The sequence below is a fragment of the Macrosteles quadrilineatus genome, unplaced genomic scaffold (assembly GCF_028750875.1).
Source record: "Macrosteles quadrilineatus isolate MER2022 unplaced genomic scaffold, UCM_ALF_1.0 Scaffold_4__1_contigs__length_99947679, whole genome shotgun sequence".
In the NCBI taxonomy this organism is placed as follows: Eukaryota; Metazoa; Arthropoda; class Insecta; order Hemiptera; family Cicadellidae; genus Macrosteles; species Macrosteles quadrilineatus.
In genome coordinates this window covers 11,435,413-11,457,965 of record NW_026542597.1, presented here as the reverse complement: position 1 = coordinate 11,457,965, position 22,553 = coordinate 11,435,413, and the positions used below count along the sequence as shown (strand labels likewise).

The window sequence follows — 22,553 nt, the reverse complement described above, 5'->3', positions numbered from 1 at the left end:
TTAAAGAACTATTTTTGGACGGTCTTTAACTTACTGATCGGATCAACTTTTATGTAAAGCACGTTGAAAGTCGTGTACACAGCTAATGTCGTTTAGTACTTGAATTTAGCTATTTAAGTTATCAGATGAAAGTTGCCAAGTCTAACCCTTGCTTGCCCAATACGTATATCATAAATCTATCAATGACAATTTACTAAGTAGGAAGTCTCAAGTAATCCTATCCACATTATTTTGTTTATTCAAGGTGGCGTTTCCTTAAGTTCAAAATAGTTTTGTTAATCCTGAATTGTATTAGTGGGAAAGCTTGAATAAAATCTGAATTTACTTTGATTTGGTTCAAGGTTCAAGATGTTATATTTATCTGCAATGAGATCCTATTAATACGATGCACGGAGAAAAAAAACTAGATCACATTACAGATGTTGTAACCTTTTTTTTAAACTTTGGTCCATAGGGAAAATAACACCTATACAAGGATGAAAGATGAAGTACATTTCTTCATTTACCTTACTCTTCGTCATCTCCAAAATCTTTCTTTGTTCCTATTACTATTCAATGTACACCGCATGGTAAGTACTTAAACACACATGTAACCATAAACCTTTAGATTTAAATGGATATATCAACGCCGTTTCTGGACTGGTTGTAAGTTTCTCCAGCCTCCACACTCCAGCTGCAGACCACCTCCAGACATCACGTGACCTTGGACCCCCCTGTACCCCCCTCTGGACCACTCAGACGTTTACTTTCTAGCAATTACCTCTGATCCTCTGATTCAATTTGTCCTGATCAGCCCCAGGACGAGATGCAACACTGATATAGTGGATTGATTACGTGGAGTTTTGTCGGAGATTTACAAGGTTTCCTTAAAGATCCCCCAATCAAATATTTAGATTATAAAGAGCGTTTTAAAAAAAATAGGTATGATTTTTGTCACGAATTAAATTTGTGGAAATTTTCTTTTAGATATATCTTCAACCCTTGGAGATCCTTCAAAACCTTTGGCCATTCAGATTGAGATTATTTGTAGAGAAACGTTATTTTGAATAGAATTTTCTCATATCAGTTTTATGCCACATATTTCATACGTCTTTCGGAGATGTCAAAGATGTAATCGTTGAAGATCCTTCACGATTGGCCATCGAGATTGAGATGATGTGGAAATAAAAGGTGCTTTGAAATAAATTGTGTGATATCAGTTTGATAACAGATTGCATTCGTGGGAGTTGTCTTTTGGAAATGTGCAATCTTGAAAATCCTTCAATCCCTTGGCCATTGGGGTTTAGATATAGAGATAAAAGTGTTTTGAAATCAATCATGTGATGTTACAATATTAATTTTACGTAACTAACAAAGTGTTTTGTATTTTGCAGGTAAGATGGATTACGTACACCATGGTTCTAAAGTAAGTTATATACTTGTATCTCCTTAAATTATTGTCTCCACGAATCTTGTATTCTTTGTATGTCTGGTTCTAGCGTGGATGAAGTTATTTTTTTATAAGAAACGAACATTACCATTGACTATTTGATAATGTTGGACCAATAATCAAAGATATTACGCTTTGTAAAGAATAGTTCTAGTTATTGTATATCAATAATCCTACTTGTTTACGTACACACAGTGTTGTGTTAGCAATGTACTAGACTCAATTGTTTAAAAAATAATACGTCAATACACACGTCATGTAATTCCCTTTTCCACGTCTTAAATTTATTTTCAGCATAAAACATACACTTACAATAAAAAAAAAAACATAATACAGTAATGAATATGAATATACAACTCCGGAATTAAAGGAAGAACGGCAGATTTTAGGTACTATAGTCTCGTTTCTTTAGTGTAGGCCTTCTTCGAACCGAGGGTCACGACTTTGTCCCACAACGAAAACGAAATATTGATTATTTCCTTTTAACTACCAGTACTTATAACCATTTCCCACATTCAAGTATGATAAAAATCACATTTTATGTCAACACAGTTGCCAAATGCAATCGACGAAAATAACTAATGGTAAGTCAGGAGCTATAAAGATACATTCGTTGTTGATTTCTTTTAGGCACAATTACACGAAGATCAACACAATTAGAATAGCTTGGATTCCATAGTTCTGTACTAGTCAATGATTGCTGTATACAACATTCCTTACCAAGGTTGGGTTAGAAGGCTACGTTCCTGTGGTGGTATTAATGACTATAATTTGTTAATATTTATTGAGTTTGTAATAAGTAACATCACACAATGGTCTATAACAATATTGTGAAGTATAAATGACTCATCGACTAGAACATCGCAACTTATGTTTCAGGTTGAAAAGGTTACTTGTAATAAAAATAGAGTGTTGGTTACACTGAAAAGAAAACAGCTGTTTCCAATACATGCGTAGATGGACTGAAGAAGTACTTTTACTCTTTTGGGCCAAAAATAATAAGCTGGAGTCGATTAAATCAGCTGTACATTTTCTGACGTTGATATTCCCGGTGATTTTGCGGAATAAACTTTTATTATATCAAAAGATTTTTGTCGTGTTACATTGTATTTTCAATATATACAGCAGTTATAGTACAGTAGCTTCGACATTTACCGTACTTAATCTGCATTTAGACAAATTTGAATTTAAAATTTTCTTAGCGGAGTAATAGTACTTTTAAATAACGGAAACCTGTTCGTATACAATAACAAAGAAAGGCGTAAATGATTTTTTGCTAATTTATAAAGGTGGCCAATGTACGAAATAGTCGTTTTGTGATAAAGTTATCCTAATCATGTATTATAACGAAATATACTTACATCACATTGTTGCAAGTATCAATCAACATTTCGATTTACAAACACAGTATGTTGATTGGAAAAAGTATAACAGCTTCAAAACAACACAGCTTCTTACATACAAGTTTAACATTGTGTAAAGCATCCGGAATACTATCTGATCAACTCTTTACATTTATAATATTTTCTAAAATGACCATCGTAATGTTTTCGACATACTTTTGTCGATTTCAACAACATTTTTGCTATTTTGACGTGGAGTTGGACACCCTGGATGTCAGCTGATTATGCAGTAAAAGGTCAATCGCCCACCTGACAACGTAGCGGTTGCGTCTTGCCTCAAGGCCGAGAGTGAAATGCCAACGGATCTTCTTCTTCTTCTCGCTCGTGACAGAAAGTTTCTGACTCCAGTAATGGAATGGTTTCAAAGTGCCTTGAAAATGCCGCTGACTCATACGGTAGAAATGTTGCGGAAATCTTCCATCGCGGTTTGCAAATAGTTATTTGTGTAACTAGTGGTGAAAGTGGCACTTTGCTGCACACGAGAGAGGCGAGTGCGGAATGATCTCGAGTGCAGCAAAGGCCTTTTTCACTCGTGTTACACATTATATTTTTCCTACAGTCACTATAAAGCATATAAATAATTAGTCTTTCAAACACTATACAACACGTTTTTAGGTTCAGCTGGCAACACAAATGGTACCCTAGAGTACCTAGAGTAGCGATAGTACCCGCGGTCTGTATCACTCCGCTATTTTTCCTCGGCAAGAAATGTGCTCCGCCTTTTGAGAATATAGTTCCGTATGTTTTTGTAATTTGAAGTGGTTTCCGCGCCTAAAAAAATGCTTTAAAGGGGTTTTCTTGTTTATTAAGATCGTAGGAATGTTTTAAAAACGTTTAAAAGAAAAGTCCAGAAAGTTCATAAATACCGAAACTATAAACACGAAGTGACAGGTTAAATCGTAGTTATAATAGTCAATCAGCTGCTCATAGTATTATTATCTTTAAGTGTTGCCAACCTATTTCCAAGCGTTCACGGATTACGTGCATAATAGAACCACGCTGTTTCGTGTCGTTTCGTTGGAATCCTGATGTGCGGCAAAGTATAAACCGTACGACAAAGTATAAACCGTACGGCAAAGTATAAATATGCAGCAATTAGCAGCTTTCTGTACTATAAACAGTATAAGGAAGTCAACTTTGTCGGGTGACTGTAGGAAAAATATTTTACGGTTGCACTTTGATATCTGTCCTATAGGCCCTACTCATTCGAATAAAAAATATCGATGTATAGATTATTCGACATCTCGAGTATTTCATTTAGTTAGATTAACCTAACTAAACTTGATATATCGAATGAAATAATTGAAATATCGATCGATGTATTCATTCGAATGAAGTGCAGCCGATTTTACGTTTCCTGATTTGGAATCTGGTCCCGTCTTTAGGTGAGAATGGGACTAAAACGTACATTGATTTGTATACAAACCTAGCAAAATCTAGGAAATCACAAAAAAGAAACCCAAGCATAGAATTTGGTAACAGTACAAACAAGCAATAAGCCTAAAATAAATCAAAATTAGTTAGTTGGTAAACATTGATGGTAGGCGAATGCAATGTATAAGTATTCACAAAATTAAAATACAATTTTCCTACGGTCATCCGACAAAGCGGGCTTCCTTGTACAGATTGTACAGAAAACCTTACTTTGCGCACAGCTTTTACTTTAGCGCACATTAGTATTCCAACCAAACATCACAAAACGGCGTGCTTTTATTATGCACGTATTCCGTGTACGCTTGAAAAACAGTAATTTGCAAAGATATTACGACTACGATCAGCTGGTGCAGCGTATCCCATTTCGTTCAATGTTTGGATTTAACCTAACCTAGAAACGTGTTGTACGGTGTTTGATAGACTAATTATTCATATGATTTATAGTAACTGTAGGAACAATTCACCCACTAGTTGCACAAATAACTATGTCATCACCAAAAATTAACTTCAAAATGTAATAATTTCAGTAAAATAATTACAGAAAACTGTGTGTATGAGTTTCAGATCGACGGTTTTACAGCTATCATACTCTAATCCGTATAGAGTCGAGAAAATACCTCCAAAAAAATTAGTTTCGACGTTACCGTCCTTAGTTCCATCAATGGCTTTCACAAATAAATGTTATCTTGATCAACTGTCAAACAACTAATTTGACTTCTTGAGGATGACATATCAAACGAATCACATTGTTATGTCATCCAACAGCGGCTGTCAGGGTCGAAGGTGAGATTTAAACCGAAGAGTTTGTCGGAGAAAGTTAGTTTATATAATAACAAAGTCCTTAACGGAAACGGAAACCGAGGATAAAATTAATTTAAATAATGGGCTGATATATACAAGTTGGAGTTATTATTTACCACTCAAACTGTATACAGGGTGATTGATATAAGTGTGCCAGCCGTTTTATTCGAAAACTATAAGAGATATCAAAAAAAGTTAAATGGTAAGTGCCTTGGATTTTTTATTAAAAAAATTTTAGTCAAGTCAAAAAAATTATTTTAGCCGCCATTTTTCCAATATGGCCGCCAACTTTGATTTTTCTTACGGACTACCCTGTATTTTATGATGTATTCTGGTAGAAAAAGTAATTTTAAGACGATTTTATTCTTGTAATTTTTTTCATAAACCTAACCGTTTCAAAGATAATAATGGTTTAAGTTGTGAAATTTTGAATGGTTTTCGAGCAAAACAGCTGGCATGCTTGCTTCGAAACTCTTTCTCATGCAGAAATTTCAAAACTTTAACCATTATTATCTTTAAAACGGTTAGGTTTATGAAAAAAATTACAAGAATAAAATCGTCTTAAAATTACTTTTTCTACCAGAATACATCATAAAATACAGGGTATTCCGTAAGAAAAATCAAAGTTGGCGGCCATATTGGAAAAATGGCGGCTAAAATAATTTTTTTGACTTGACTAAAATTTTTTTAATAAAAAATCCAAGGCACTTACCATTTAACTTTTTTTGATATCTCTTATAGTTTTCGAATAAAACGGCTGGCACACTTATATCAATCACCCTGTATATCTGTTGATGAATAATGCAAATGGAAACAAAACATCTACATTAAATTGAAAGAACATTTGCGTATACAAACTTCATGAATTTTGTCCAGTGGGCTAAGATGTAATAATAGTAGTTGTTAAAACTATACAGACGGTTCTACTGAAGTTTTTTCGTGATTGAAAACATGCGTAACCACTATATTTTATACATAACATAACATTTTATACATGCGAAACTATATTTTATACATAAGAGTATTGGTCAAAGAAATATAGGATATGACCTTTAAATAATTTGCAAGAAAACGTTTTATGGTTTTATTTTTTAGTGTTGGGTGTACAGAGTGACATACTAAAAGTTGCCTAAAATCGGTCCACAGGAAACCCAAAATCACGATAAAAAATGGCGGCTTTTCCCAATATTGGACAAATTTTTAAAAAAAGATACCACATGCATTTTGTATTCATTTTTTTCGAAATATTGATTTAGGACGACCACCGATGTTTATTGTCTTTTTTTCGAAATTAGTCCAATATACAAATATACAAAACAATATATATTGTATATTGTACAATATAAAATTTTATCGTGATTTTGGATTTCCTGTCGACCGATTTTAGGCAACTTTTAGTATGTCACTCTGTACACCCAACACTACAAAATAAAACCATAAAACGTTTTATTGCAGATTTTTAACGTTCCCCTTGTCTGTTTTTTAGTTTGCTTGGACTAATCGCCAACTAACAACTTAAAATATTGTTTGCTTGAAGTCATTTTTTGGTGAGTGGGTTTATGGTGTTTGACGGATTATTGCGTGCATTTCCCATCTAAGACGAAAACTTTTAAACTAGTTTTCACGACCGGTATCTGGAATCTGATCCCGTCCTAAGGTTTCTCTGTATTTTAGTGACCAAAACACATTCTGTAGACCTACCACTGTCCGAGTTAACAGGAACACCCAGCTCAGAAATACACTTGATTATTCTGGTCACGAGAAGCACAGGGGCTCGTGCAGGTGTGCATCTCACGGACATCTTCAGACTGTGGCTATAACTGTCATACACTGGGGTTATTATTACTTAGGTGTCTTCTATACATACAACTACTGTACATACAAGTGTATAGCTAGGGATAGTCGTTCTACAATTGATCAATTCAACTGCGTTACCGGATGGAAATGGCGTATCTCACAACCCACAGACTGTGTAACAACCATACACTGAGGTTATTCTTACTTAGGTGTCAGCAGTTGATACAACTACTGTATACAAATGTATAGCTAGTGATATAGCTAGTGATAGTCGTTCTACAATTGATCAATTCAACTGCATTACCCGATGGAAATGGCGCATCTCACAACCCACAGACTGTGTAACAACCATACCTTATTACTGTATAACAACCATAAACTGAGGTTATTCTTACTTAGGTGTCAGCAGTTGATACAACTACTGTAAATACAAATGTATAGCTAGGGATAGTCTACAATTCTATTCTACAATTCGTTCTACAATTGACCAATTCAACTGCATTACCGGATGGAAATGGTGAATCTCGCATTAATCTGTGTGGTTCTAACTGTCATACACTGGGGTTATTCTCACTTAGGTGTTTTCAATCGATAAAACTAATATAAATCAAATGTATAGCTAAGTATTAAGATTCAACTATAATTAATTCAACTTTATCACCGTATGAAATCGGTGCTTCATACGGACTACAGACATAATGGCGTTAACTGGCGTTATATGTAATACAGTAATTGAAATGCTTAGTATAAATTTTAATTTTCAATCCACGCGAAGAAACTAAACCTGACTTACATACAGTTCGTCTCTGTATTGGCATTACTTTTGAATTATAAGTAGACTTCCTGTCTGTATGTATAAGCCGTGTTTATTGTTTGATTATTATTGTTTATTATTTTATTGTACACGGCATAAAATATGCTTTATACAATAAGTTAACCTTTAAATTTGGCTTTATAAAGTTAACATGTTTCAAATAAATCATTGATTGGCATTTGGCACACTCTCTTGTTAGCTTAAACTGGTTAAATGTTTTACTTCTGAATGGAATGTTCTTTTATTGTTCTATCATGGTTAAAGTGCTAACTTTCTAACAGTTCTTTCTGTATTGGCTCAACTTTAAAGACCTCCTCAACACACGGAGGGTAATCCAAGCACGTCTCAGCTCATCACAGCTGATTATTGTCGGCTGCTCGTTTGTCCTATTGACTGATATGCAAATACCGCGGGAGAAAGTGATTTAACGAAGCCTTACATGAGACTTTTAACATGCAGCTGCGCTGTTCAAACCCGGATACACAGGTTAAACAGGCAGATAGATATGTGCTGACTATGGTGTAAGTAGTTATTATCGCTTACTAACTGCTGTGGGTTGGATTTGTTTTCAATTATATTCGAAACATATTGGCTTTATCTTTTAAATAAGACAATGGCGTTCTGGTACTCTACTGTTTTGAGCTGAATCATGAGTGTAGATTTGAGTGAGTTGGTAGACTATTTTGTTATTGGATCAGCTGTTTTTGTTTGAATTCTGCATCATTAAAAGCTCAATGGTCAAAAACAGCTGGTTTCAGTTGTTCAAACGCGTAATTTGACTGTGTGTCTGCAGCGATAATTTGACTTTTCTCAGGATCGAACCGGTAACTTTCAGACTTTTAGGTGACCATGATAAACCAATCTTCCCAAACGGCTTAAAAGATTATTTGCTGAAATTTGAATATTTACAAGAAATCGAACACGTCAAATTACATACTTACAAGTAATATCCACATATTTTCATTTTTTCTGTGTCCCCTCCAATATAATTCTAATAAAAAACCATACTGGACCAAGATGGACAAAACGTTTCAACATCGCCGCTTGAAGTAGTTTCCATTACAGACAAATGGATCAGCTGTAGCTACGCTGACAAAAGGCGGTACGGATTATCATGACTTTCCCGCGGGTAATCCGACATTATCTTTATTGATATGAGATAATCCTGTTACTCTAATGGACCAAAGCGTGCAGAGGATGCTGTGATCTGATACTTGACCTTGAGAGCTTGGGAGATGAGAGTGGGCGAGTGGTCACGTGATGGAAATAACTGACAGCTGGTTTGGTGTGGTTCTCGTGGAACCCTAGCTATTGTTGGTATGTTCTCCATAAGAAGATGAGAAAAGTCAAACTTTGAACAATATTGCCCTCTGATAATTACTATGCGTTAATTATGAGGAATTACGTACTACATGCTAGTTTCGCGTCGTTTGTATTGGAATCGGTGAAGATTTTTTGTTTTCTCTCTACCATGAGAAAAATTTAGGTACAAATTTTCAGAAATGTTTTAAAGTCTATTTAAAAACTATGTGGTACACAGACTAAACAGCGAAACAATCTCACATATTCTGTGACTAGCTGTAACCCGCGGGCTTTGCCCCGTAACTTCTTAATTTTCAAGATTATCTCGTTCGCATGGCTCAATCACGTCCTGATGAAATTATGAGTTTACACCCCTTAAATTTATTGGCTTAACGACAGATAATTAGATTAATTTGTTAACTGAAATAATTTAATTTGTTAACTAAATTATTCCAATTTTGGATTTATCTAATGCTCATTTTTATGTCAGAGAAAATGTTAAAAAGAAACAAAATGCCTGCAAAGTGGTTCTAACTCATCACAATAAAATTGTATTGCCATTTCCAGATCGACAATTGCCAAATCAGCTCACTCCTGCAAATTTGTAACGTTAACCAATGGACTAGCAACACACTTCTTAATAATTGGATTAATTTCAGTTATAAGAGTCAAATAGGTCTTCATGTTTGTAACGAATTGTATTGATACCCTGATACACCCAAATGACAGTGCAACGGCATATAAAACGTGTAAAAAATTAACAAATGCTTCTTAACTTCAAACATACCTTATAGACCAACAATTGCATAGGCCCACATCCTATTTCATTCCAGCTTGCAATATAGTCTTCTGAAAGTATTCTTTAATTTGAAAACCTTTAAAACTAGAGCCAATCATACAATTCCTAATCAATTAATTACTTAACCCTAATCACTTTCGCATTTCACAAGGGCGACCCTGTTGACTGCCATTGTGGTTACGTAAATCAATTCCCAATCAACCTGGAATAATAGGTTGATTGTTGTTGATTAATAGACTCGTAATCAATGTTGACACGCTCGTGTTTTCGTGGGAACGCGGGAAACGATGAAAGTGGTGAAACCCGTGGCTGATCACGACACCAATTAATTTGTTAAAATGTTAATTTTTTCAGTAGCTGGCGTTTAAAGTGATTACCTTAAAGTAATTATATTTGAATTGGTAATTATATAGCTTATAATTCCTCTTAGATTTACCATGTTGGATGTTTCTCATGTTATGAAGATGAAGTGTATGAGATACGTTTAAAATTCAAACGAAGTGCGAAATTAATTTTATTGAAAATGAGTCGCCGGAAGACTGCTCCCGGACAACTACCCCCTCCCCTCCCCACCCCTACCAAAAAAGTTCCTATGTCATGTTGACTTTAGAGAGTGGGGGCCAGTTTTCCAGTCACATACACTCAACTTTCGTTGTCACAACTGTTCTAAACTAACCTAACATAACTAACCAGACTTGATGTGACATTTCAAAATTCTGTTTGATATTCCCTACATGCCTTTTCTGTTTTCAAACGGAGTTACCTTAATTAAAATGACAATGATAATTATTACACGAAGTTAACACATGAAATTAACTGTAATATACAGGGTTATTACAAATGATGTTCCTGATTTTGATTATAAATATTACTGGGTTAATTTGTTTTAAGACTATTTTAATTGGTACCATTGGAAAGAAAAACTCATAAAGTTTCATTTACATTGGTTTGGGTGCATATGAGCTGTTTGTCAAGTCAATTGTTTAAGTGTTGTGTAATGGCTGAATTTGAAGGCAGGAAAGTTTTTTTTTGCCAGTTGGAATATTACATTAACCAATCTGTTATTAGTGTGCAACGACACTTTAGAACCAGGTTTAACGATTATCCTCCTAGTAACCACTATATTGGCAAGTGACACTTGAAATTTAAGAGAAATGGCTGCATAAGCATACTTGAGATCCAACAACGGATTACCAATGCTATCGAAACAATAGACCTAGACACACTTTTCAAAGTCTAGCAAGAGCTTGACTACATTATTGACATCTGTCGTACCACAAGGGGTTCCCGTATCGAGTATTTACAGTTCTGTGTATCTGTGTCAAAACTTTTTGAGTTTTTCAAAAGCTGTAACCATTTTATTTCTTTGTATAACAAATAAAACTATATTTAATGTATGTATGAAATCATGAACATCATTTGTAATAACCCTGTATAGAACAACATTTTGCTGGAGGGTAGTATTCCAGTCGCAGACACGGCTCCCATATTGGTTGGTTTGCAGATTTCGTGCCGTCATGTTTCATCTGGGGGTGATTTCCGGGGGTAGTATTCCGCATCCCCTTTCCTAATATTTTCCCATATTACCACAGGAAATGTTACTCGACTGATTTTTAACTATTATAACTGATTCCATCAATACAGTATCTGTATACAGGGTGATTGGTACTCAGTGTGACAAAAATTTTTTGGTGTAAGTACAGTACAAAGTAAATTAAGTGTGATGATGCTTATAAAATGTTCCAAGTCTAAATATTAGCTTCCCAAAAAAATATTTTATGTTTTTCAAACTTAACCATGCTTTTAAACGTAATACAGCGATTTCTAAATTACCTGTATATGGATTTTCGTGTTCTACATTAAACTTTGAATAAGAATAATAGAAAATGACGGAGGATCAGTTTAAAAACTCCATTGTAAATAGATTCAAAGATAAAAGCTAAGATGTTTGATAACAATTTTAAAAAAACAATGGTCAATTGCATTTTTCACACCCTGTATACAAGAAAGAGTCGGAATATGTTAAAAACTGCGCTATTTTATAAGCTTTCCAACCATATGCTACACTATTGAGGCTTAGATATTTTTTTGTTTGTCTAGTGGTTTGAACGCCAGAAAACAGGGAACTTTTTACTGTTTTACTGTTCAAGCTGAAACAAAAATACAACTTTTGCTTAATACATGCCGACTTTCTATGTTTTAAATGTTAAAGACACCATGCTTTGTATTCTTCAAACCACTAAAGCGTACATAAGCAGACATAAAGCTCAATGGTGTAGCATATGGTTGGAAAGCTTATAAAATGGCGCAGTTTTTAACATATTCCGAGACTTTCTTGTATACAGGGTGTGAACAAATGCAATTGACCAATGTTTTTTAAATTTTTATCAAGCATCTTAATTTTTATCTTTGAATCTATTTACAATGGGGTTTTTACAACTGATCCCCGTCATTTTCCATTATTCTTATTCAAAATTTAATGTAGAACACGAAAATGACATTATCTACTCAAATCCATTTACAGGTAATTGAGAAATAGCTGTACATTAAGTTTTTTAAAGTTAGTTATTTTTGAAAAACATAAAATAATTCTTTGGGAAGCTAATTTTTAGACTTGGAACATTTTATATGCATCATCACACTGCATTTACAGTACTTTGTACTTACACCAAACAATTTTTGTCACACTGAGTACCAATCACCCTGTATAATTTAAAACAGTAACGGTGCGTTCCTTTTTAAAGCTCAGACTGAACAATACCTAATACCTTAATACCATCTCTTCGTTTTTGACCAGGTTTACTGGATTAACTGCGTCAGTTTTCTTAATTTTAAATTAAAATAGCAAAATAAAATGTTCTTGTCAAATTTCAAATAATATTATGTACAAATAACTCACAAACTTGGCGGGTGGAATAGGGGTTTGAGTCAGTTACTCACTAGTTTATCCTCAAGAAAATCCTTGATGGAGAAATAGGCCGACTGAGTAAGTTGGTCTTTCATTTTTCCCTCAAACTTCTTGGTCTCAAGGTTTCTCAAGTCCTCCGGCAGCTTGTTAAACAGCTTCAATGCCATGGCAGGGAAACGGCGTTGTGTGCTTGTTAGGCGTGTTCTCGGTACATCTAACTTGGTAGAGCCACGTGTAGCGTGGTAGTGGACATCGCCTCTGGTTGTAAGCTCGCTCAAATTCTTCTTGACATGTACCAATGAGGATAAAATGTACATCGAATGGACTGTAGGCACGCCTAATCTCCTGAAGATGGGTTTGCTGTGCTCACGCCGGTCACTAGAAGTGATGACTCGCATGGCCGCCTTCTGTAACCTCAGCACTGCCCTACAGCTTGGGGAGTGGCCCCAGAGCAGTATGCCGTAACTCAGATGGCTATGGAAAAGGCCGTAGTAGATGGTCAAGAGATAAGATTCAGTTAGGCTGTTCCTCAATTTGCGAAGTAGAGATACTACCCTTGAGAGCTTTTTTGACATCTCTTCCGTATGGCTCTGCCAGTTAAGCCGTCTATCAATCAAAAATCCAAGAAGTTTTACTTGAGGTACGATGTTCGCAGGCGGAGTTCTACCCAAGGTGCAGATGAGTGTTTGGGTCTTGTTGACATTTAGCTGAAGTCTATTGGACTTAAACCATTTCTCGGCGGAGGTCAGATCCAAGGCCATCTTTCTCTCAATTTCCGTCACCGAGCTTCCACCTAATACAAGGGTAGTATCGTCCGCATACATGAGAGCCTCGTCACCACACCCAAAGTCATTCACCATTAGCAAGAACAGGAGAGGTCCAAGTAGCGAGCCCTGCGGGACACCGTGTTCCACCCTGCGTTCTCCCGAAAGAGCCCCGTCAATTGCAACCACCTGTCTTCGATTCTTAAGGTAAGAAGAAAATGTAGCAAGCACAGTACCTTCCACTCCGTAGGCTTCAAGTTTTGCCAGAAGAACTTCGTGTGACACCACATCAAACGCTTTGCTCAGGTCCAGTAGGACTAGGCCTAAGGGCTCTTCATGTTCAAAGGCGTTTGTAATCCTTTCAACCAGTCGCAACACTGCAGTGGTAGTGGAGCGGCCCCTCCTGAAGCCGTGTTGAGAATCTGAGAACAAGCTACTTACATTAATATGTGCAACAAGTTGGTCGTACATTATTTTCTCGATGATTTTGGATATAGCAGGAACAATTGCAATCGGGCGGTAGCTGCTGGCCTGTTCACGATCCCCCTTTTTATACACAGGGACAACCCTGGCAACCTTCAGCCTATCCGGAAAACAACCCTGATCAAGACAAGAATTTATCACATGAGTCAGCGGACCTACAAAATCCTTGATCGTACTTTTGACTAGGTTTACACTGATACCAAATACATCTTTACTTGCTTTAGGGTGAAAGTTAGCAACAAGTGATATTACTTCAGCCGGAGTAACGTTTTTCCACCTTGTCAAGCGGGTTTTTATTGTCACATTGGGCTTTGGATCTAATACAAAATGGCCATCTGCAGGAGTTAGCTCACTTGCAATATTACCAACCACACTCACAAAGTAGTCGTTAATTTCATCCGGGCTACTTACACAAGCAAGATCCACAGGTTTCCTGCAAAGTTTGTTAGCAATACTCCAGGCTGCTTTGCACTGGTTGGGCGACTCCCTTATGAACTTTTCGTTTGCTGCCTTCTTTGCATTCTTGACCATGCGCCTGTAACACCTCTTAATACGCAAATACTCATTATAATTTACCTGCCTTTGATCGGGCGTAGTGGAAAGCTTTACTCTATCATGTAAGATGATTACAAACTCTCTGAGCTTATGGAGTTGAGGTGAATACCAGTCCCTAAGTGCAGGAGGGCCGGACCGAGCCTTTACTTTAGAGTTATTGTTCACATTAGGATGACCTGAGTTCTTCCGACGGGTTTTCAGAGGAAAGCAATTTTCGAATCCACTGTAAAACTTATCAAAGAAATTATCAAAGAGTTCATCTGCATTATTTATAGTCATTATCGGATCCCAGGAAATATTTCTTAAACTATTCAAAAAGAGCAGCTGAGAATCATCATTAATTACTCTGTATGCAAATGTGTATTTATCATACCAAGTAGGTTGAGGTGAGGTACTTACAGGAGTAGAAGTAATTTGCAACGTCACAGCACAGTGATCTGCCACCACCGGGTCCTCCACAGAAGTCACACAGTCCTCAGGGTCAAAGTTTATAGCGGCACTATCGAGACAGGCAATCCCCCTCGTGGGTTGGAAGTTAGTCAGGTAGAAGCCATACGACCTCAGCAGATTAATCAGTTCAAATTCATCGGATGATCCAGAGTTTAGGTGTACATTTAAGTCACCTCCAATGATAATACGCTTGTGCACTTTGGTGACAAAATCCAGACACAGGTCGAGCTGTTTTAAGAAAGCATCGATGCTTCCCCCTGGGGAGCGGTAAACCACAAGAATAAAGAATGACTCGTCAACAAGTTCAATTCCAGTTACTTCGAATATTTGCTCTATACAGAATTGTTCCAATTTCAGTTTTGTACACTTAAAATTACTATTTACAAATATGGCTACTCCACCATTCTTCTTAACAGTTCTACAATAGGCTGATACCAAGACCTTATCACCCAAAGTTATATTTGTTAAAGATTCCGGGTGTGTCAACCAGTGTTCACTGACACAGATAATGTCTGGGCTTTTTAATTCATCAAATAACAACAACAGATCCCATTTGGTCCAAAGGCATTGTACATTTAAATAAGAGACACTGAAATTATGTACAGGAGGTTGGTGATGGGCAGGACCTAGGCCTAGGCCTACCTTGCTGCTTCTGTTCTTTGGGCTTCTGCTAAAAAATGATCCTCGCTTTGTACGGGAGGGTGATCTTCACCAGACTTTCTTCTTGGGAACAAGAATTTGCTGACCAGCACACCTCTAGGCCACGCTTCAGCACTCAGGATCGTGTCCTTGCAGTTCCAAGGAAGTGAGATGTATAGCTTTGTTACTGACTAAGAACAGCTGTTTCTTTAGCTAAAACTATTTATTGAACGTCCAATAGTCAAGGACAACTGGGTCTAGTTTTGAGCCATTAAAAATCTACTGAAGTTTCTCAGGGCCCAAACGACTAACATATAATTATTTTCAAGCGAGAACGACACGACTATTACAATTTTAATGGCGAGTGGCTTGTGGAATCAGGAAACATATGTGATTTTACATGGTGAAATACATATTTTAGGAGAAAAGAAAAATACTGCTGCAATGTTTACATGCTGGCAGTTAACAGCAAATTTTTCCATCTAAATTTATTTTGATATACAGATTATGGAATTTCTGTATGTCTATATTTTTGTTTTGAGTGAATAAAAAAAACTTTATTGAACTAAATTGTACCTATTTTTAGTCCATAAAGTGGACCAAATCGTACAAAAAGGTAGAATATGAACCCACCCAACTTAAACCTTTACATATTCTCAAAATATCGTCTTTGAGAACAAATTTCAATCGGAGAAAAAGAACAACACTTTTTAGTATGATTGAATTTATAAAAGCACAAAAAACATCTTATTGGAGTTTGTAACAAATTTTATCGTCTCCCTGGAGGCAATCGCCACGCTTAAGTTTGGATGGAAAATAATCGTGTTATATTTATGTTTTGTAAATATTTTTTTATAAACTACGTATTTCAAACTCAAGTCTAGCTTATACTCAGGATTCTTTAAAACTGTATACAGTAAAACGGTTGTTATCTTTAAACAACCATTAACGAAAAAGTTTGACCGTTAGTGACTTGAACGGGTGGTATAGATGAAGTCCTAAAGAACCACTTCAACAGAAGGCTATTTTAGGTTCTTTACTTCTTACGCAAATAAATCCTATTTTACTATGAAAAGTAATCGCTCATTTAGTAAGCAAGTATAATAAAAACATAAAGAATATAACGATTCTCCTAATCGATAAAATAAACCAATAACCCCCTTCTTTAACTTCGCTTTGAATATATGTTCAATTTAGGTGTACTTGTGTTTTTACAAAGCAGTGTTTCTGAGAAAGTAAGAAATGGGAACAAAAGTACGTTAAACGTAATTTTATCGTGTTTAAAGTGTTCGTGATATTTTACTACCTTATTGTTATAAAATAAACAGTATTTAGATCTGGGCATTGCACAAATGTTAAGAGAGAAACTGTTTTAAGTTTTGTATGCGAACGAATTTGAAAACTTTTTGGTAAAATAACACTTAAAAATTGTAAAGAAGACACATGACCATTCCAGTGATTCTAAGCTAAGATACTGTGTAAAACACCCCCTTGCAGCAAACCTGTATAACAATCGAATTTCCAATTTGGTTATTGTTTTTTCTGTCCAATAAGTTCACAGCAAAAGTATTTTTAACAATGGGACTTTACGATCAACGTGTTGCCACGAGAAACTCACGAATATTCTTTTTTAAAACGTTTTTATTAGCTCACTTTCTTGTCCGGTACAAATTTTAAAATCAATGTTATACTAACTTCCCGACGAGCTAGAGACTTGAAACTTGAAACATAGCTCACAAATGGAAGACAATGCAATATTATATCATTTAATTTTCACATTTCCCTTGGGCTACGCCCCATGGGCTTGTTTTTTATTAAATCGTTTTCTTGCAAATTTTGATACTTCCCGATGAGCTAGAGACTTGAAATTTGAAACATAGCTCATAAATGGATGGCAATGCAATATTATATCATTTAATTTTCATATTTCCCTTGGACTACGCCCCATGGGCTTGTTTTTATTAGCTCGCTTTCCTACAAATTTTGATATCAATTTTAATTGAAGTTCCCGATGAGCTAGAGACTTGAAACTTGAAACATAGCTCTCAAATGGATGACAATGCAATATTATATCATTTAATTTTCATATTTCCCTTGGGCTACGCCCCTTTGGCTTCCAAATTTCCCATGTTTACATTTTAAAAGAATGTAAACATATAAATTAGTTCAAGTCAGCTGTAAATACTTAAATTTGACAGTTAGAAGAGCAGAGGTTAAGAGGTACAGGTTCTGCTCCCGAGATATTCTAAAAATATAAAACAATCATTTCAAAGTAAAGATAAAACATCTGATTACAGATAATAAGGTTTTGGGGTTTGGTTATGTATTAAGAGGCTATATAAAAGTAGATTTAACATATTTACACATTAAAGACTAAAAACTAGAAAATAATTTATAAATAAAAATACTTTTTAAAAATGCCACGTTTTTAAACGCACTAAAAAGTATAAAATAATTTATAAAATGTTGAGAGGATAAATACTTGTAAGTTTTAAAACGAAAAACGTGGGGCGCATGCAATAGATCATAATAGTTCAATAGGTGAAGTTAATTTGTAAATCAGCATGCGCCCCACGTTTTTCGTTTTAAATCTTACAAGTATTTATCCTCTCAACATTTTATAAATTATTTTATACTTTTTAGTGCGTTTAAAAACGTGGCATTTTTAAAAAGTATTTTTATTTTTAAATTATTTTAGGTTAAAATCAAAGGAATTTTACAAACTTAATGAACTTATACAATTAAACTATCAATATAAATCCATCCGTAAGGATACCATAGGATATCACGCAATGTGTATATATTTTGAATGGTGATCAATTGGCATAAAAACATTTAATTTTAGAAATAGTTTGTCTGTTAATCTAATTTATATGGGGAAACATGTTGGTATTACAAATAGTTTAAAGTAAACCAATCTTTTTTACAATGCAAAACTTACCTCTTTCTTCCTCTTATGATCGGGCTGGTTTGTGAACTAATGAAAAATAGGTTTGCATACGTTCACTTGGAGTTTAACTACTCAAGTTAGAGAATTCGGTTCTGACATATTATATGGAGTACACTATTTTACTGTTTGTTGTAGAGGTCAAGCTAGGGTCTTCATGATGTCATAGACTCTTATCGTTCGAATCATTCTGATAAAGGAACGTAAAAATAAAATTTTCATATGTTATTGGTATATTGCAAAATGATGTAGCTTTTGAAGATTTACGTTGTGAAGTAGTGTTATATTAAGAGCTGCTGCATAGTTTATACGTAGTCAGTTTGCAACTTAAATTATTTACTGTCTAATTCATAACATATTGAAGATATTGACTGTTACGAAGTCTTGTCTACGAAGTCTGTAATGTAAAATTTTTAATCAAAAAACGTGGTGCAATCTGTTGCATGATCTACCAACTAATTACAATATTCTGTGAAAAATGATAAATCAATCAGCTGTTTGCTATGATATTGCATTGATTTGAATTAATATTTAACCAATTTAACCCAATACACTAGTACCTAAGGGAGTATGTTTTATCTATGCTAGTAACCTCTGGTGAGATGGTCCTGAACTTCGTCTATTTTCTTGGTTTCAAATTTTACATTACTTGGGAAGTCTATTCTGTGTATATACAATGGTTAAACATAATCGTGAGTCACTCTGCAGTAACCTCAGAACTCCACGACTCCCAGTTCGGTCCCAGACAGTCGTTGTACCGCCGTGGCAGATTGTTTTGACTGTTACCGACCAAAGTAGTAAACCCTGGTTGTAACGACGTCGATCCGCACGTACGCTCGCACACTACCGTACGTTTACACTCACGTACACACACCAACGCGACTCAGTTTTATTGTAATTGAGTGCATGGAACATTGGTTCAGGAATGGCGACTGCATCACGTAGCGCGCTAAATAATAAAACTCAACGGGAAATAAAAATACCGTTATAGCAAACCGGTTGACTAAGCGAATTTTAAATTTCCTTATCGGAGTGTTGCTAAAACATTTACTTAATTAGTATATTTACTTGTCAGAATGATTCTCTATTTAGATTGTATTAGTTTCAACGAGTACTTAGGTTTGCTGCTACAGGGGAGGCGTTAATACTTTGTTTAGTGGAATGTTAATAGCTTGATAGTTAATGTTTATGTATATGAATTTGAACTATACACTTAGCAATATGGGAGTGTCCCTGGACATTGTATTTTGCCTTGCGTTCAGGGACAATCTCATGTTGCTAAGGGTCGGTAATAGTTTTTTGTACTCTGGAGGACATCGAACCGTAAAAGTAAATCAGTCCCGGGTCTAGGTCTTTGCCATACCACTTGTAATATCTTAAAGGGCAATTCTCTGAAAACCAGACGTGTTAGTAAAAAACAGTTTTCAAAAATTTGTTATTTTATAGGATCACAGAGATACTTTCGTATCTATAGCAAAACCCGTAAACGATGCAAAGATACTGAAAAGACATGATTAAAAATGCTAACTGCGCCTAAAATGCAAAATAAAATTAAATTACTGTCACATCCGTATTGTAGCGTTACTAAGTCTATGTCCCTCGTTCCAAACGGGCACAATGCGATGCAACAAGAGGACCGTAGCTCCCAACTCTTCTCAGACCGTAGCTCCCAACTCCTCTCAGACCGTAGCTCCAACCTCCCCTCAGACCGTAGCTCCAACCTCCCCTCAGACCGTAGCTCCAACCTCCCCTCAGACCGTAGCTCCCAACTCCTCTCAGACCGTAGCTCCAACCTCCCCTCAGACCGTAGCTCCAACCTCCCCTCAGACCGTAGCTCCAACCTCCCCTCAGACCGTAGCTCCAACCTCCCCTCAGACCGTAGCTCCCAACTCCTCTCAGACCGTAGCTCCAACCTCCCCTCAGACCGTAGCTCCAACCTCCCCTCAGACCGTAGCTCCAACCTCCCCTCAGACCGTAGCTCCAACCTCCCCTCAGACCGTAGCTCCCAACTCCTCTCAGACCGTAGCTCCAACCTCCCCTCAGACCGTAGCTCCCAACTCCTCTCAGACCGTAGCTCCCAACTCCTCTCAGACCGTAGCTCCCAACTCCTCTCAGACCGTAGCTCCCAACTCCTCTCAGACCGTAGCTCCAACCTCCCCTCAGACCGTAGCTCCCAACTCCTCTCAGACCGTAGCTCCCAACTCCTCTCAGACCGTAGCTCCAACCTCCCCTCAGACCGTAGCTCCAACCTCCCCTCAGACCGTAGCTCCCAACTCCTCTCAGACCGTAGCTCCAACCTCCCCTCAGACCGTAGCTCCAACCTCCCCTCAGACCGTAGCTCCAACCTCCCCTCAGACCGTAGCTCCAACCTCCCCTCAGACCGTAGCTCCCAACTCCTCTCAGACCGTAGCTCCAACCTCCCCTCAGACCGTAGCTCCCAACTCCTCTCAGACCGTAGCTCCCAACTCCTCTCAGACCGTAGCTCCAACCTCCCCTCAGACCGTAGCTCCCAACTCCTCTCAGACCGTAGCTCCCAACTCCTCTCAGACCGTAGCTCCCAACTCCTCTCAGACCGTAGCTCCCAACTCCTCTCAGACCGTAGCTCCCAACTCCTCTCAGACCGTAGCTCCCAACTCCTCTCAGACCGTAGCTCCCAACTCCTCTCAGACCGTAGCTCCCAACTCCTCTCAGACCGTAGCTCCAACCTCCACTCAGACCGTAGCTCCCAACTCCTCTCAGACCGTAGCTCCCAACTCCTCTCAGACCGTAGCTCCCAACTCCTCTCAGACCGTAGCTCCCAACTCCCCTCAGACCGTAGCTCCCAACTCCTCTCAAACCGTAGCTCCCAACTCCCCCCAGACCGTAGCTCCCAACTCCCCTCAAACCGTAGCTCCCAACTCCTCTCAGACCGTAGCTCCCAACTCCTCTCAGACCGTAGCTCCAAACTCCTCTCAGACCGTAGCTCCAAACTCCTCTCAGACCGTAGCTCCCAACTCCTCTCAGACCGTAGCTCCCAACTCCTCTCAGACCGTAGCTCACAACTCCTCTCAGACCGTAGCTCACAACTCCTCTCAGACCGCTAGTGTTTATCCAGAGCAGTTTCTTTGTGAAGCCATTGTAGGTACTAAATGAGCTCTCCTCAATGTTCACAATGTCCGTGGTCGACCATAATGCCTCCTCGTCACCATGACGACGCTACGCCATGGGGGGTCCCTGGATGTCTTTATAATCAAGCGTCTTTATACACTGGATTTGTACCAGACGTGTCTTTAACATTGTTTGAATCTCAATAGATTTATAAAATTCCCAAAGCCTTGTCGGTGCTTAGCACGGACCTAGACGCAAAATACTAAAATAATGTCCTTTTTTAAACTATGAAGAACATTTTCCACTTAATTGTATGATTTGTATGTCACAACTATTTCAATTAGTGAAAATGTGATGAAAAAAATTGGTTCTGGTCAGAAGCTGAGTATCTTTGTGGTTGTAGTGCTCAAACCTTCACAATGTCACTGGTTCAATCCTTTTGGAGAACCAAGAAAGGTTTAGTGGCTTTTGATGGCTCGAAATTGAAGCCAGCTGTCCTTTAGTATTTGGAAATACCCAAAGAAACAGCGGATCTTTGAATGTAACAAATCTACACGTTCATACTCTTTTATGTGTTCTAAATATGAATACAACATCCATAATATGTATTATCAGCTGAATATCATGATATTATTCAGCTGAGAATACGTAACTACAAAATGTAGGCCTCACTGTTTATTGAGGTGAAGAGCGTTGGAATGAGTTATCCAGCTGATAAATACATGATTACATAATAAACTAATAAATCATATATGAAAAAACCTTTTTATTGTATTTTAAAGCAATTTCTTCATATCGTTGTTTGCTCAAGACCTGAGGGTGCAATACTTCTTCTTATCATCATCGTCATCATCCATCATACCACTACATACGTAATTTATCTTAGGAACTCCGCTAGAAAGTGAATCTGCTTTGGTCGTTTCAATGTTCCGCTATACTCC

General features: G+C 37.0%; 1 protein-coding gene across 2 annotated transcripts in view; it reads left to right on the top strand.

Moving 5' to 3' along the window:
• Positions 1-22,553, top strand: part of LOC128991626 (uncharacterized) — a 109,361-nt gene that overhangs the window by 64,751 nt on the left and 22,057 nt on the right. The gene's annotated exons all lie outside the window — the stretch shown is intronic.